The sequence below is a fragment of the Pteropus alecto genome, unplaced genomic scaffold (genome assembly GCF_000325575.1).
Source record: "Pteropus alecto unplaced genomic scaffold, ASM32557v1 scaffold28, whole genome shotgun sequence".
Lineage (NCBI taxonomy): Eukaryota > Metazoa > Chordata > Mammalia > Chiroptera > Pteropodidae > Pteropus > Pteropus alecto.
In genome coordinates this window covers 2,996,804-3,013,663 of record NW_006441063.1, presented here as the reverse complement: position 1 = coordinate 3,013,663, position 16,860 = coordinate 2,996,804, and the positions used below count along the sequence as shown (strand labels likewise).

Genomic DNA, 16,860 nt, shown 5'->3' with positions numbered 1-16,860 from the left:
AATGTGTGTGGGGGGCTTTTTTTTTTTTTTTTTTTTTTTTTTACTATAACTTCTCCCTTGACCATGCTCTTTGAAATGGAGAAAAGAATGAGTTACTTGGGGTCTGTAGCTAATGGCTGCCTTTACTTTCTTAGAAATCATTCCTAATAGATATGCAGAAGTCATTGCTTTGTTCCAAAAAAAAATTTTTTTCTACAACTTATAAGTAAATGAGAAATTCAAGATAAAGGAGAGGGAAAGATTAAATATAGAATAAGGTTAATTAATAACCTTACATGTATTGTATACATATATATATAATTTTATATATATATATAATTTAAATGTATTTATATTTGTATAAAATACATAAGGTCTCTTGCAACTGAGTCACAAATTTGTCTGTGCATTTGTAGAGTTGAGAAGGAGATGTAGTGAGTTATCTAGTTTATAGTACTCAAAAGGAAATAATAAATCATTTGCTCAGAAAAGGCCAGACTGGTTCTGAGACCAGAGTGAAAATTCCTCCATGCCTACAGAGGCCACACAGATAATGTAAATGAGTGAAGAAGATCGGGAATGACAATAAGGGGAGTGGGGCTGGGTTTGTCCTAAACTGGAAAGCACATGCGCAGTCTAAGGGGGGTCAGAACTACTCAGCTTTAGCCAATATTACCACAAGGGAAAAGCAGGCTCAGTGTTGTCAGATTTTCCAATTTCTTGAGAGGCTATAAAGTCAGATTTGTAGGAGTTATCTCCTAATAATATATTACCAACAATACCAGTTAAAATTCTGGCTGAATAAAACACTTTTGCAGTCCAGAGTTGGTCTACCACTGCCAATTGAAAACTCCTGGACTTGCAAAGTAGGCAAAGACATCTAATGCAAGACAATCCTTATAAATATGACCTTTCTCTTCATGAAAGCTCAACTTTAGGTAAATAATGAATGTTGCTGAGTTCGTGGTATGCTCTCTGACATGTGTAAAGAATGAAGATTGTCTATATGGTTGGCCAAGTGTGGTGTTATATGCTTTCACGGTCAGCCAACAATAAAAAAAGTGAACGAAAGACTTGAACAGGCACTTCACAAAATATATCCAAATTGCTAATAAGCATATTAAAAGGTGCTCAACATCATTAGTCATTAGGGAAATATAAATTAAAACCACAGTGAGATAAAAATATATACCGCCAGAATGGAAAATAGTGAAAACACTAAGTGTGGGTGAAGATGTGAAGGAACTGGAACTCACAAACATTGCTGATAGGAATGTAAAATTGTACATCCTTGTCTCTAATAAAATTTAATATATTCCTTCCTTATGATCCAGTAATCCCACTTCTAAATATATATTGACCAAAATAAATGAATGCATATATCTATATAAAGACTTGTACGACATTCGCGGCAGCTTTATTCAGTCTAGACATTAGCTAAAAATATGTCAAATGTCCATCAAAAGGAAAATGGATAAAAAATTTTGTGGTATATTTGATTTATGAGCAACAAAAAGAATTAAGATGCATCCCAAAACATGGAGTAATCTCAAAAACATTGAGTGGAAGAAGTCTTACATGAAAGAATATATATTATATGATTCCATTTATATGATGTTTAAGAGCAAGCAAAACTTATGCTAATTTAAAAACCTGGTTGTCTCTGTGAGTGGAAGAATTGACTAGAGAAGAGAATAAAGATAGTTTTAGGAGATGGAAATGTTCTATGTCTTGAGCTGGGTGGTGGAAACATAATGTATACATTTGTTAAAATTTTCCAAACTGTACATATAATACCTGTGCATTTTCCTGTATGTAAATTATACCTCAGTAATATACTAAAATAATAGCTGAGTCTTAACAGAAACAGCTATACAAGAACATTACTGGCCCATTCATCCTCGTACAGGGAAGAAATGTCAGCCTCCATGTTAGCAATGTTATACTTGGGTGCATGTGCTGGGCCACTTCCACACAGAGATGGTAAAACACACATACAGAGTGAAAGAGAAAATCCTTCCCATCATACAGGTGACCTTGAACAAATTATTTTACTTTCCTAAGATTCTTATTTTACATCTCTAAAATGGGCATAACAATACCTTCAAACTGTTGTCACGGGCATTGTTTGTAAAGTGCTTATCTAGCACATTTACCCTTCAAGGCTTGTTACTGCCTTCTCAAGATCCTTTCACCATTATTATACTCCTAAGAAGAGTAACACACTAAGTGCTTAATACCTTAGTGCAAATTACCTTCAGCAAGAAATGACTTTCTCAGAGGCAAGCAAGGTGGGCAGGTTACAGAGTAATTTATTAGGGGTGGATGTAAAGGAAAGCTCTGCTAAAGGAAGATATGTGGTTAACTGTACGAGTAAGCAAAACATGCTCTGCTGAACTGAAGGCAGAAGGTTGGAAAGTTAGGCTTGGAAGTCTGCAGAAACTAATTTCAGTCTATAAGCCCAGGGCACAAAATCCACGGCCCCCAACTCAAAGCAAGAAGTGACTAATTAGTGGATGACCTCCAATTATTTTTGTGTATCAACTGCTCAAGATTCAAAGTTGCAGGAGAGAGCATCACATTAGCCAAGCTCAGATCAACTTTTCTGTCTTGGCTCTTGCAGTGAGCAAGGCAAGGAAGGACTGAATGCCTTTGGCTTCCAAAGGGTGGGACAGGAACCTGGAATTACATGACATCAAGACCATCCTAATGAGGAAGAGAAATTTCCACACAAGAAAATTGGGAAACTCTTGGGAAGTGGCAGTGGGTATCAGACAGCTGAAAACAAATGTCTACCAGAGGGCACAGGGCAGAGTAGTGGAAGACCAGAAAAGGCCCTTTTCCCTTGTCAGTTCCTTAACTGACTATAGTTGGAGCTTAATAACCTTTTCAGTGACTCTATTATTAAATTCATCTCAACAACAGTTCAACAGTTCGTCAATTTATCTCATTAGTGACCTGTTCTGTATCTCATTGCATTTCTTAAGAGTCCAAGTACTTTCTGTGGAGATCAGCAAGAAGCCCAGAACAAATATTGAAGAATGTAATTTTGTGGTATGTATTTTACATAAATAAAAGGTAAAAGAAATGGGTGACTTCTTGCACAAATCAGAGGAAAGCAACTGAACTAGCAAGATAAACACAGTAATCATTAGAAGATGGAAATACAGAAAATTTTAATTTTCAGTTCATGTAAATGTTGCCAGAATAGATATTTTACTTTCATAGAAATATTTGATGTTGTCCACTATGGTTGTCTAGGGAAGAAGGAGGCCAAAATATAAATTTGAAAATTATAATATACCTAGTTTATTTTAAATATTTTTCTTTTCTGTATTTTCTTCAGCTTGAGAGAAACTATGTACTCCCATGCTAGAATATTTTTTTGTATTCAATATCAACTTTATTACAAAAGATTTTTAGTTCAGTAACGTAAGTGTATATAGTATTTGTGAATTTTGACGACTTCCTTTTAAATTTTGGTTGTTATAATATCATAACTTTTTGGACTGTTTGGAATCATCTGTGCATGTCAACCAATTCCAAGTCTACTTCTGCACCACAGGCATCTTCACTTAGTAAAATCCTTGTTTTCACCATGACACTGAGCTTCACAAAATATTTTCATATTGTATCACAAAACAAATTACTGTATATTTGATGTTAAATGTTTAAAACTGAATTTTCAATTGAATTAGTAATTATGCCATATTTTCCCTTTTGACAGAATTAACTTCTCAAATCTTTGATTCCATAAATTGGGTGAAAATAAAATTGAACAATCATTGAGATTAACATGTTTTCCATTTGAAGCTTCCAATATCACTGATATAAAACTGACCTCACTTAATTCTTTTTGCAGTTCTTCTGCTTATCAAGCTAACACAATAACATCTATCATTTCAATTTTAATATGTGCACATGAAGACCTGGAATAAAAATGACATTAACTTAGTACAATGATTGATTCAAATGAAAAGTCACACTTTACAGAGTGATATATAAATACACCTTCTGCAGATACACGTTAACCTGTTGTCCTGAGGCCTAAACTTCTTAAATAAATTACTAAGTTTCAAAATAGATATCTATATATTGCTAATAGATTTATGTCTCTGGATTTTATATAGTCAATTCTATTATTCTGGCTCCCAGGGTGGATGGTAAGTCTCCAAAAAATTTGTGCAAATTACATGCCCATGATCAACTTTTTTGAGAAATGGAAATTCAGTAATTCATTTGTCATTAATCAACCATGTACTTCGGTTTTTTTTTTTTTTTTAGCTCATTGTAACTGAAAGGGTTTATTGTAAAATAAAAAGCGTTACCAAACAATAAAGTAGCTGTTGATCAGTATCATATAACAAATGATGAAACCACTGTAGCAAAAATATTCAGGTTAATCTCTATATCTGGGGTTGTCAAATTACTGTCTGTGGGCCAAATCCAGCCCATGACCTGTTTGTGTAAATAAAGTTTTACTGGAAGACAGATTCTCTTCTATGTGTTGTCTATGGTTGAAATAGAGATCATATAATTCACAATGGCTAAAATATTTACTATCTGGCCCTTTAAAGAAAACGTTTGCAAACCTCTGCTCTATATGCAGCATGGCAAGGCTGGTCCGTCTCTATTTCCTGTACATATTTTATATATACCTAACCCAGGGTTTTTCAACCTTGAGTCTATTGATGTTTGGGGCTATATAATTCTTTGGGAAGAGGGTGCTGTCCTGTGCATTATGGGATGTTTAGCAACATCCATGATTTCTACTCTTTAGGTGCCAGTAGCACCCTTCCATTTGCAAAAATCAAAAATGTCTACGGACATTGTCAAATATACTCTGGTGGGCAAAATCACTCCTGTTTGAGGATCAATGACTAACCTATAATTTCTTACCGATCCCATCGATTGGAACTTAGTAGTTTCATGTATCTTGCAGGTCGTGTATGAATTAATACATACCACAGCTGGCTGGTACTCCAATTGGCCAGCAGGGGCAAAGCGATGTTGAATATTTCCCCCACCACCTTCCAAGGCCAGTGGCATTAGCTGTCTCTAGTCACTAACAAAGCACACTTTATTGAACCATTAAGTGTTCTGCATTCTGTCCTTGGAAGGATGTGTTAGCTACTTTGTGTCTGGGTTATTGCTATTATTTTTCAGATTTAACTACATGTTAAACTGATAACTTGTTTCACTGCCTATTTATCATGCACACCACTAGAGGAGATTATGGCAGAAGCTGTAAGTATAATGTACTAAACCATGTGAGCTGAATGGGTGAACAGGTAATTCATAATAAATCCACTACAAAATTTCCATCTTCCTGTCTTTGTATCCTTCACTGATACCAAGAAACTTTTAGTATCCCAAGTTCCTTTACTCTGGCCCCTTGAGTCCAACTGAACAAATCATTAGAAGCACTTCCAGCACCTTAAGCTAGCAAAATGAAATCTCCTTGTAAGTGCTTTCTAAATAATGAATTTAGCCCGATAATGTGTTTTATTCTGCTTTCCATAGTATAGCACTCACTGAACCTATTCTGATTTTTGCCAATATACATTAGTACATTTGTAATTTGCCAAATGGAGCCTGCCATGACCCAATCCTAGTTTAAGTGTGGCAATATCATAAGTAGTGGGCTGAGAAGTCAGGTGAAATTCTCTCTCCTTTCCAAGGTAACACTCTCAGCAAGGTTTACAGTCTTCAAGAAATGAGCAGCCTCATCAACTAGAAGAGGAAGGAAGACTCTATGGAGCTTCGGGTACTAAGTTACCTGAGTCCTTCATGTTTCCATTTTAATTCTTGGGATCCCACTCTCTCTCAATTCAAATATAAATTTTATGTAAAATATCTGGCAAATCAATGTTTTTTTTATAGAGAGCCTAAGAACCAAAATTTGAGTTTTGTTTTAGCTATCTCAGCCCAGCAGCTCCAAGTCATAAAAAAGTCTTTGAATAAAATCACAGAAATTGCACAGCTTACGAGCTCTTCTTTAAACTGTCAAGTTCAGTTAGAAGCGACTAGCTTATATTGTAAATCTTGAATTCCTTAAGACCTTCATATTATTCTAGTACAACTGCCCCTATATCCCTCAGAACCTTACCCCAAACAAGCATGTTACTCCTAGTAAGCACAGATAATTTAATTAGCTGTTTGACTGATGCATGTTTAATACTGACTCAATGCCAGTCAGATTTTCAGACATCAACAATTAAGAGATAATCAACCAGAGATTTAGCCCTATTTTCCTGAGGATCAATTGCCTGCAATGACTTCTGGGACCATTCTCTTGATCAGGTTCATTATTAAGCAGAAAAGTCACTTATTAATAGTTCTATTGGTCAGAGGGCTTGAGAATTGGAATTGAGGCTAAACTTTCAGGAACAGAACCCAAAACACTACCTCAAAGCAGACTTGATAAACTACTGCCACCGATCACTATAGGAAACCTTCATTGCTATCCTGATGCCAGATGTGTAGCAGGAACTCAACTTTGCTACCACCTGGAAACTGCTGTCATTGCCACCATTAGAGGCTAATGAAAGCATCACAGATTGCTTACTTCTAAACTGGCGTCTCACATGGGTGCATCTGATTGATAAGGTGTAGGTTACATCCCTGAACACTAGATGAAAATAGAGCTGTGAATTTGAGTTTTTACTCCTATGTTGAGGAAGTTGGAATCAGATAATGGGAATTTTCTTGTTCTAGTTATCTACTGGTATGTAATAAAACATCCAAAAATTTAGTAACTTAAAGCAACACCATTTATTTTGTTCACAAGTCTACAATTTGGGCAAGGTTCAGAGGTTAGTCTGTTTGACACACTTACATGTCCAGTGATTGATAATAGCTTTCAGGCTGTGACTTTCCCTGGGGCCACCGGCTAGACACCTACATGTGTCCTCTCCATAAAGAATCAAACTGTTTACTCCTACAAAGCTTACTTTCTACATTAACTTGAATTTACTATTCTACTATATATATATATATATATATATATATACACACACATTTTTTTATATATATTTTGCATAACTTTACTATTCCAGTGGACTGTTGCCCAGGAAGGTAAAAGTTGTAAATTGTTTTTATATAAACTTCCTGAAAGATCACTCTTCAATAGAAGAGTTTACATACCAATATTTGAGCCTCTAGCCTCAAAATTTTCACCTTGTGGCCACTAATCCTAAGATCCTTACTCAAACTTAATCAAGACCCAATATCGAAAGACCCACTTTAAATTCACCTCCCAATTCTCAATATATCAGCAGATATATCATCCTCTCTCTTTAAGACTCTCTCAAACTCCATGACGTAGTGCTTTAAGCAATATACTTGGCTTTGTCTCATCAATATGTCGGGAAGCCAGCATTTGATATTATGGGGGCATGGACGACTTTATAAAATGAAGGTTAAATTTCAAGGGTGAACATCCCCAAAGACAGAGCTATGTAGAAGTGGTATAGCCTTTTGTAACTTCAGGTTAGAAGTCATACAGCATCATTTCTGCCACATTCTAGTCACTGAGGTAACCACAAATGCTCACCAAGTACAAGACTTTACCTTTTGATGGGAGGAATCAAGAATTTCCAGACAGGTTTTAAAACCATCACACCAACTATAAAAAGACTATCCAAAAGCTAATGGTCAACCATGAATATGAAGAATATGATGGGTACCCTCTACAAAAGGCATACACCAAAATATTGAGAGTAGTTAGTTTATGGAGAAGAATTATAGGATTTTTCTTGTATATATTTCCTGACCTTTCTTCAATAAGCAGATATTCCTTAATTAAAAAAAAAAGATATGCAAACATATCCTCAGTTCTAAGTGTGATAATTATGACAAAAATTTAGGATAAAATGCCAAAAAAATGCCTATAACTTAATTTATAGGACACTTAAGTATACAATTAAGTACTTTTTAGTAATTTATAGTTTGTAACCATCACGAAAATCCAATTTTAGGACATTTCTACCATCCCAATAAGATCCTTCCTATCCACTTTTTTTTCCTATTATTAAAAATTATTGGGGAAATCTAACTATGGGTGGTGAACACACAATGCAATATATATGCCACCTACCCACTTCTAGTCACTCTACATTCTTACTCCCAGCCCTAAACAACCACTAATTTCTTTACAGATTTGCCAATTCTTGTATAACATGTAGTCATCTGTGTCTGGCTTCTTTCCCTTAGCAAAGTGTTTTCGAGGTTCATCCATGTTGCGACATATATTGGGCCTTTGTTCCTTTTTATTGCTGAATAAAATTCCATGGTATTGACATGCCATAATTTATTTATTCTCCAGTTGATGGCCATTTTGATTACTTATAGTTTTTGACTATTATAAATAATGCTGTTATGAACAGTCACATATAAATCTTTGTGTACAAGTTGTTTTCTTGGGTAGATACCCAGAAAAATTGCTGGGTCATAGGGTAAATGCATGTTTACCTTTTAAAGATGCTGTTAAACCTTTTCCAAAGTTGCTGTACCATTTTACATATCCACCACATGAATTAGGTTCCCATTTCTCCATATCTTCCATAACACTTTCTAATGTCTGTCTTTCTGATTGCGGCCATTCTTGTGGATGTAAGGTGGTATCTCATTCTGGTTTTGTATTTCCCTAGTGACTAATGATATTGAGTATCTTTTCACTTATTAGTCAGTTGTATATCTTCTTTGGTGAAATATCTATTTACATCTTTTCCTCATTTTAAATTATTTGTCTTCTTATTGAGTTGTAACAGTTCTTTATATATTCTGGGTATACGACTTTTATCGGACACATAGGTAGCAAATATTTTCTTCTAGTCTATAAGCTTTCTCTCATTATAGAGTCTAGATTTTATGCTTTTAATAGTATAATCATCACCATTTATTTTTGTTCATGGAATGCACCAAATTTGAAGCAAACTGAATAAGAAGGGGTGCTTTGGCCGAACTGTTTCGAAGGTTTGAAATTGAGAAGGCAGTTGTAGTTGTCCAATAGCTGGAAATTGTTTAGTTATTTCAGAAAGCTTATAAAATTATATCTTGACCATCAATTTGTAGCAGGAGAAAAAAATAAAGAAACGACATACAAGATGACTATATCCTGAAAAAACAAATCAATACACTGTACAGTTTCTACCACTGGTTTAATGTCCAGTAGTGTTGAAAATTGTTTAGCCTTGATTATCTAGGGATTGGAAATCAAAACATAAGGGCATATTTTCCAGGGTTTTTTTTTTTTTTGAGATAAGCATTTCTCATTTCAAAAGGAAGGTAGTGGTTCTAGGTTTTAATTTCACAACTGAAATGTAAATCATTTAAACATTTTATCTGCATCTGGCTAAGTTTTATTAATGTAAAATAAAGGAGGTGGTTCAATTCAGCAAATATTTATTGAGCATGTGTTAAATGAGGCCCTGTGCTAGGTATGGCAGGCAAGATAGGGATGAGAATAATTGCTCAATTGTGGTTTACTAAACAAGGTAACCAATAACCTAAGTGGTAAGCTGTGCAAGACAATTTTCACTTGATTCTGATAAGCTCAATTCTATATTCTGCTAGTGAAGAGTAAAACTGTATAAGAGGCTACAAGAATGAAATCCTTTTTGCCTGTTTTGGCTGAGTCCCCAAAGGAAGAGAAAATCCAGCAAATTCCAAATACAACCATCTACCTGAAGACTTGAAGAGAAAATGGAGTAAAAGTAATGTTTTTCAATCCTTAGCACATCATCTATCCTGAAGACACATAATTGGCTTCACACGTGCCTCTGGGCTTAAGAAACTGATGTCTGACACTCTCAGGAACAAGTCTAAATGTTGGGAAACTTTTTTTTCAGTTATTGGTATATTTCCTTATACAAAGTAGAGGATTGAACATGCACATTTTATTATTTTTACCTCCAGTTTTGAGAAAGTGGGTATTTTGTTTATCCTACCAGTATTTGAACACAAAAATTCATATTTCCTTTTTTACACAAAAGTCAGCATATACACTGCACTGCATCTTGCCATTTTTACTTAATATATTTTAGAATTTGTAGCTTATCAGCACATAAAAAGCATCCTCCATCTTTTCACATTTGCATAGCATTTTATTGTGTGGATGGATTATAATTTCTTAAACCAGACAAACTGATAGATATTGGGTGATTTCCAAACTTTTAACTATTACCAAAATAAAAAAGCTAACATGAGCAACCTTGCATATACATTTTCTTGTGTGTGTGTGTGTACGTGTGTGGTAGATAAATGTCCATTTTGATGCCTGCAGGTTTCCAAGTCTCCTCAACTGCTTAGAGATACTATATTATCTATATAATCTATTCAGCTATGAAAGAGATGACAGAATAAGTGACCTGTATGTGCACACATGTATGTATCCAGAAGTAGAATTCCTGGGTCCAAACTGCATGTGTAATTTTGATGAATATTGCCAAATTGCCTTTTATAAGAGATACTATTTTCCACCAGAAATATATATGGATGTTTGTTTCTCCACCTAGTGGACCACGGTTTTCAATAAACTCAGTTGTTTTTTAACAACAACAACAACAACAACTAGTTTTAGAGTCCCTCAGCCAAAATCAGGCTTTATTTTTTCCCTGAGTAGGCGACTTCATTCTAATTTGCAGACAGGCTAACTCAAGTGCAAACAGGTTCTTCTCTACACATGGGCCTCAAGTTACTACATTTCTAAACATATTTTCTGGTTTCTGCTAAAATTTGTTTACATGATACATTTCAACTATTTCTTCTTAAAATTTTGAAATATTTGATCAGGACAGAGTGGTAGAAGCTCCAAATGGAGAGATAGGCTTATGTTAATACATACCATAAAATCATCCTACTTCTTTACTCAAAGAAGAAGGATCCCTTGAGGCTAAACATTATCAAATTTTACCTTACTGTCATAAATATTACCAGTTCATGAGATACAGAGAAGTAAAAACCTTCTAAACATTTATAATTTGTCTTCTTATGCTTTTTCACATAACTAAAAATTATTGAAAATATAAAATTACTCATTCAGAAAATTATTTTTCAGATAATTTGCCCATAAGGAAAAATAGAGAAATAAGCTTAATGTTACTATTAATGTAGTTTGCTTTGAAATGATGAGTTTGACAAAAAACTTATAATGCTTTGAGATATATATATGTGTGTGTGTGTGTGTGTGTGTATATATATAGATAGATAGATAGATAGATAGATAGATAGATATAGCTATATATATATGCTTTTATATATCAAATGAATAAGCAAGATTTGGGGTACTGTTTAGGTATAGTGTTATGATAACTATAGCAATTCACATTTTTATGGTACTTTATAGTTTACAGAGCACTTCCAAATAAATGATTGTAGTTTCAGCTGCCATTGGTTATATATACACTAGTATTAGCCTCTTTCTTCCCAAGAGAAGAATGAAAGTGCATCATTTGCTTAACGTCAAAAAGCCAATGAATGGGAAGTCAGAGACAGGAAGTAGGGGAAGAGGGGAATAGGGTGTTCTTGTTTAGTGGGTGGAGTTTTAGTTTTACAAGATGAAAAGAGTTCTGAAGATGGATGGTAGTGATAGCTGTGCAGCAATATGAATGTACCTAAAACCACTGAACGGTATGTTTAAAAATGGTTACAGTAGTAAATTTTATGGTATGTGTATTTTATTACAATAAAATAACTGAAGGGTAAAAAGCCAGGGAATAGTGAATCGGCTTGAATTTTATTTCATTTCTATCCAACCATGTCTATATACTGAGCAGTTATTATCCCTAGGTTACAGATCAGGGGACTAAGACCCAGAAGGACTAAATTAAGTTACACAACTATCAAGTGACAGAGGTGGAATTCAATCCAATAAAAGTGATTTTACAACCAGAAGCTAAGTATAGGAAGTCAAAATAAAACCAGGGGCTCATCTAACCACTAAGGGTTGGGTAACTACTTTACTTGCTTGGGCCTCAGTTTACTCGGTTGTAAAATAAAGAAACTAGATATAGATCAGAGTTGGGTTATTTTAATTTAACGTTTTATACCATGACTCACAGTAATAAATGTTTTATATAGAACACACACACACATACCCACCCCCTACCTGTTCTAAGCTGGGTTTCCCAGAAGCAGACCTTGAGATAAGGATTTGAGTGCAAGTGATTTATCAAGGATGTGTTCCCAGAAGAAACTAGTATGGGAATAGGGGAGGTAGAGTAGGAAGGTGGTTGAAATCAACCAAAGGTAAGATTTCAGGTGAAGTCAGCCTCAGCCTGATTTGATGGGAAACTCTGGAACATAAAATACACCACAGAGTTTGACTCACCTTGAGGCAAGAGAGCTGGGCTTTCACATGTCATCGCTAGTCAATTGCTGGTTATAGGCCACCCCAGCAGGATGTACCCCCCAGGTGTTTAAGCTCATGGTACCTGTGGTAGCCAGTACCCAAAAGAGGTCTCCAGTGATCCCTGACTTGTGGTGTTCACACCTGTGTGTATTTCTCTCCTACACTGTTCCATGGCTGATCCATGGAACTGATGAAATACAGCAGAGATGATGGTATATCACTTCTGAGATTAAGATATAAATGACAGTGGCTTTCATCTTGGATTCTTCCTTTCTTAGATCACTGCCTCTGGAGGAAGCAAGGTCTTATTTTATGAGCAGTCTGATGAAGAGGTCCATGACATGAACTCTCATAACAAGGAACTGAGGCCTGCCAAAAACCACATGAGTGAGTTTCACAGCAGTTCCTCCAGCCCCAGCCGAGCCTAGAGGTGACTACTGCCCCAGTTAACAGCTTTAATGAAATCTCATGAGACATCCTGAGCCAGAATTACCCAAGTTGCTCTTAGATTCTTGACTCTTAGAAACTGTCAGAAAATAATTTTTTGTCATTTTAAAATCATTAGATTTTTGAAATTTTTTGTTATGTGGTAACAGGTAAATAATACAAATATGTTAGGCTAATGTGTCTCCAGCAGCTGAAGGGTAGTTTTCTGAAGAACTACAGGTAAGATTCCTTTGGAGAGAAGCACAAATATGGTGGGAAATGGGCAGAACCAGCAAGAGAGACCTGAAGTTATATGGGCAGAGCGCCAATCATGTCTGCTATCCCTCTAAAACAAATATTTCATGAAACAACACTTATTCTTATTACATGCAATGCACTTTGATAACTGCTCTATGATTATATTCTTTTTTGCATTACTAAATGCTGGAAGTGAGCCCTTAAATTGATTTGACAATCCACTAACAGGCTGTGACCTGCAGTTGAAAAACTGTGAACTTAATCATCTTTGATGTCCCTTTTAGAGCTAAACTTTTATAATCAGGAGGTGGTATAGTGTTATTAGAATGACAATTAACATTTATCGAGCACCCACTATGCCAGAACAGTTTCAGACACTTCACATATATTGTCTAATGTGAAGACAATAAGGTAAGTACTTTATTAATGTCCCCATTTTACATATGTGAAGACTGGTAAGTGGTAGAGGCCAGGAAGGAACCCAGGCAGTCTGACTCCAAAACCTGTCAAGAGTGCAGGCTCCTATATCAGACCGTTTGGGTTCAAATTCTGATGCCAACAGTCAACCATTAAGTGTTTCTAATTGTGATCATGATATAATTCAATTATTGGAAGTCATTAGATCACTGATGGGGATAATTCTAACATAAGGAAGTTTATGGCCAGGGTTATGTATGTTGACTGAATTCAGTGGTTTACTCATTAATAATCAGCTCAATGTTCTGCTCTGCTGGCCCAGTCTCCACCTTAAATTTACCCACTAATGCATTTAAATAAATAGGATTCTGTTATATAATATCCCCATGCTTGAATGTCTAAAGTACATTTCACTGTAACTAGATAGAATTTCAACATACTAATTTTTATATATTGGTTTCTTAAAGTATGAAGATAATTGTCTAATAAATGAATCTAACTAAAATAGATTAGTCACCATCATGTAGAGGATATTCCTACTGAAGTCAATGAATACTATCTTTGGATTTCAAAAAGAGTCAATAAAAATTATGATATAAATGACTAAAATGATAAAAAAAAAAAACTGCACGGGACCTGGATACTTGGAACTATCATTTTTTTGGCTGAATTCTTCTGAGCCAAATCTCCATCAATTATATCTTCCATGTCACAGGAATACAGTATTCATCACAGGTACTGAAGTCAGTATAAAAGCATAACATCCTTTTAATAAGATTATTCATAATCAAAGATTCATATAGCTGCTGAATGTATTATCTGGAGCGGAACATATATTGGGGATACATGTCAGGAGGATACTTCAGCAGCTATTATGTGGTAAGGTGACTTGAATTATTTAGAAAGAGAGCAGAAAGAAAAAATGGCTCATGTCTCACTTCAGATGCTACTGGGTGATTATAGATTACAGGGCAACAAGAATGACTGCAATCTCACCTGGAATACTGTTAGCAGAGGTAAGACAATATTCTCTTGTCACCTATTTTTTTAAAATAAATGTCATTTTGAATATATTGCTAAAGAGGGCAGTTACACAAGGTATCATGGCACCTGAAACCAAATATTAATTTAGATATCCTAAAAAATTAACAATTTAAAATAAAATATTTTCTAATTATAAAAGAAACATGTTTTTACAGAACATTTAAATGCATAAAATGTAAAGCATAAAAGAAAACAATCACAAAATGATATCAGATCATGAGGTAATACTTATCAGTATCTTTGTGTGTATCTCCAAATTGGCATCATACTATATTTACTTTTCACAATTTCATTTTTTTTACTTAAAACATACTGTGAGAATTTCCTTGTGTCGAAGTGTTCTACTTCAACATTAATTTGATGGCTGTACAGAATTCCATTCTATGGACATAGCATTTGTAACAGTCAGTATCCTGTCAGGCAAACAGAAACCACTTTATACATTTAATGCAGAAATGGACTTAATGCTAGTAATTTTCTATGAATAAATAAATTCTAAAAAAAAAAAAAAAAAAAGGTGTGTATTAGTTAGCTATTGCAAACATACCCTTAGCAGGTCCAGTCTTAGTCTTGCAAGACGTTTCTGAATCCCATGGTAAAAGTCATTTTGGGTGTTCAAGTAGGGACCCTGGAAAAACAGATATATTAATATAGAAATTTAGATGAACATATGCTCAAAGTTAATCCAAGCAGGTTCTCAAAAGAGTTAAAAGTTTTCCCCCTTAAGTCCTAAAACTTTAATATTTTAATATTTGAGGTGGAGGGCTTCCTTTACATCCTTTTCTATTATAAATAATATATATGATTATTTAGAAATTTGGAGAAATAGAGTAAATATAATAAAGGAAATAAAATCACCTATAACTCAGAGCTACAAGTGTGGAAATTTTATACGCACTTTCTTTCGATTTCTTTTCTGTTTTTACACAGTTGAGGTCACATTGTATATACATTTTTCTACAGTTTTGTTTCTTAATATAACAAAACTTCCCTTTGTGACTAAAAAAGTCCCTCATATATGCACTTTCTAATAAATGTAAACTAGTCCCTTGTTTAGATGTACTATAGATTAAGATTACACATTTTAAAAGCTGTCCTCCAAATTTACTCAGACTAGAAGTAATATTCAATTCCTCCTTTTCCTTCATTACCCAAATCCACTCAGTCCTGAGGGCTGTCTATTCTATTTCTGAAGAGTTTCTTTTATCTGTCCCAGATAATTCAATTCCAGCTTGAGCATCTGGGGAGTTTTTAAAAAATACTTATTTCTGGGGCCCCATCACAGACCAAGTCAATCAGAAAACCTGGGGGATGGAGCCTAGGCATCATACGCCTATAAGCTCCCCAGAGGATTTCTATGCAGCCAGAGTTGAGATGCACTGCTCTGGTTCCCTCATCCAACCCCACTGCCACTCCCTGAGGGCCAGCCTCATCAGTTAGGTTACTGTGGTTACCTAATAACTCTTGAGATTTCTGACCCCTTTACAGAGTAATTATGAAAGGGCAAAACCTTTTGAAGCTAAGGCTATTCACTGGGTTTGCAGTCTTCAGTATCCTTTTTCTGCTGCCACCTAGAAACTGTAAAAGTGGAGAAAGCTCCTTCCTGAAGTTGGATTTAAGCTCATTGCAGTAGAGACAGCATCCCTCAACTTGATTCCTATTAGGATCACCTGAAGGACTTAAAAACTGCTGAGTTCACACCCCACACCAAGTGACTCAGGCTACCTAGGATTGGGCACAGGTGGTCATAAATTGTTTAAGCTCTCCAGGTGATGCAAATGAGCAACCAGAGTTGAAATTCATTGTGCAGGGTTTTCCTTTATAACAGAAACCTTAGCAATCTGTTCTTAATCTTTTTTTCACTAGTACCTATATTCTTCTCCTCTCTCCTCTGTGCCCACATAACCTTTTGTTATAATTGATCATTTCCTTAAGCAGGTTCTCCTCTTCCTCATATTTGTCCTGTTTATACAATGACCCCACTGACCTGGGACCATGTACAACTCATTGGAGGTAATAATTACTCCTGCAACCACTGACCTTGACAAGCTTTCCTCAAGCCTTAATGACTGTTTTTTTACTTTCACAAGAGGTATCCTTCACATCATCCATGATTGAGTTAGCCTGTGATAGTGTTGCTGTTTTCATGGCAGAGTCTCAGGAATTAAGCTAAATTTCCCAGAGCATCTGTACTGTGTATTCCTCCACAAAACAGCCATGGGAAATCTGGGTGGAGCATATATATATTTTTAATTGGGATATAATTCACATGCCATAAAAGTCACCCTTTAAAAGTGTACAATTCAGTGGTTTTTAGTATATTCACACAATTGGGCAACCATCATCACTAATTCCAGAAAATTTTTGTCCCTCCATAGAAACCC

At 35.1% G+C, this 16,860-nt stretch overlaps 1 long non-coding RNA gene across 12 annotated transcripts in view; it reads right to left on the bottom strand.

The window, feature by feature from the left end:
- The window catches only part of LOC107196133, a 150,951-nt gene that overhangs the window by 132,994 nt on the left and 1,097 nt on the right, over positions 1 to 16,860 (bottom strand). For all 12 annotated transcript variants that reach the window (XR_003048280.1, XR_003048282.1, XR_003048279.1 and 9 more), the window contains exon 2: positions 15,024 to 15,104. This is a non-coding gene — a long non-coding RNA (uncharacterized LOC107196133). The remainder of the gene's footprint in view (positions 1 to 15,023; positions 15,105 to 16,860) is intronic.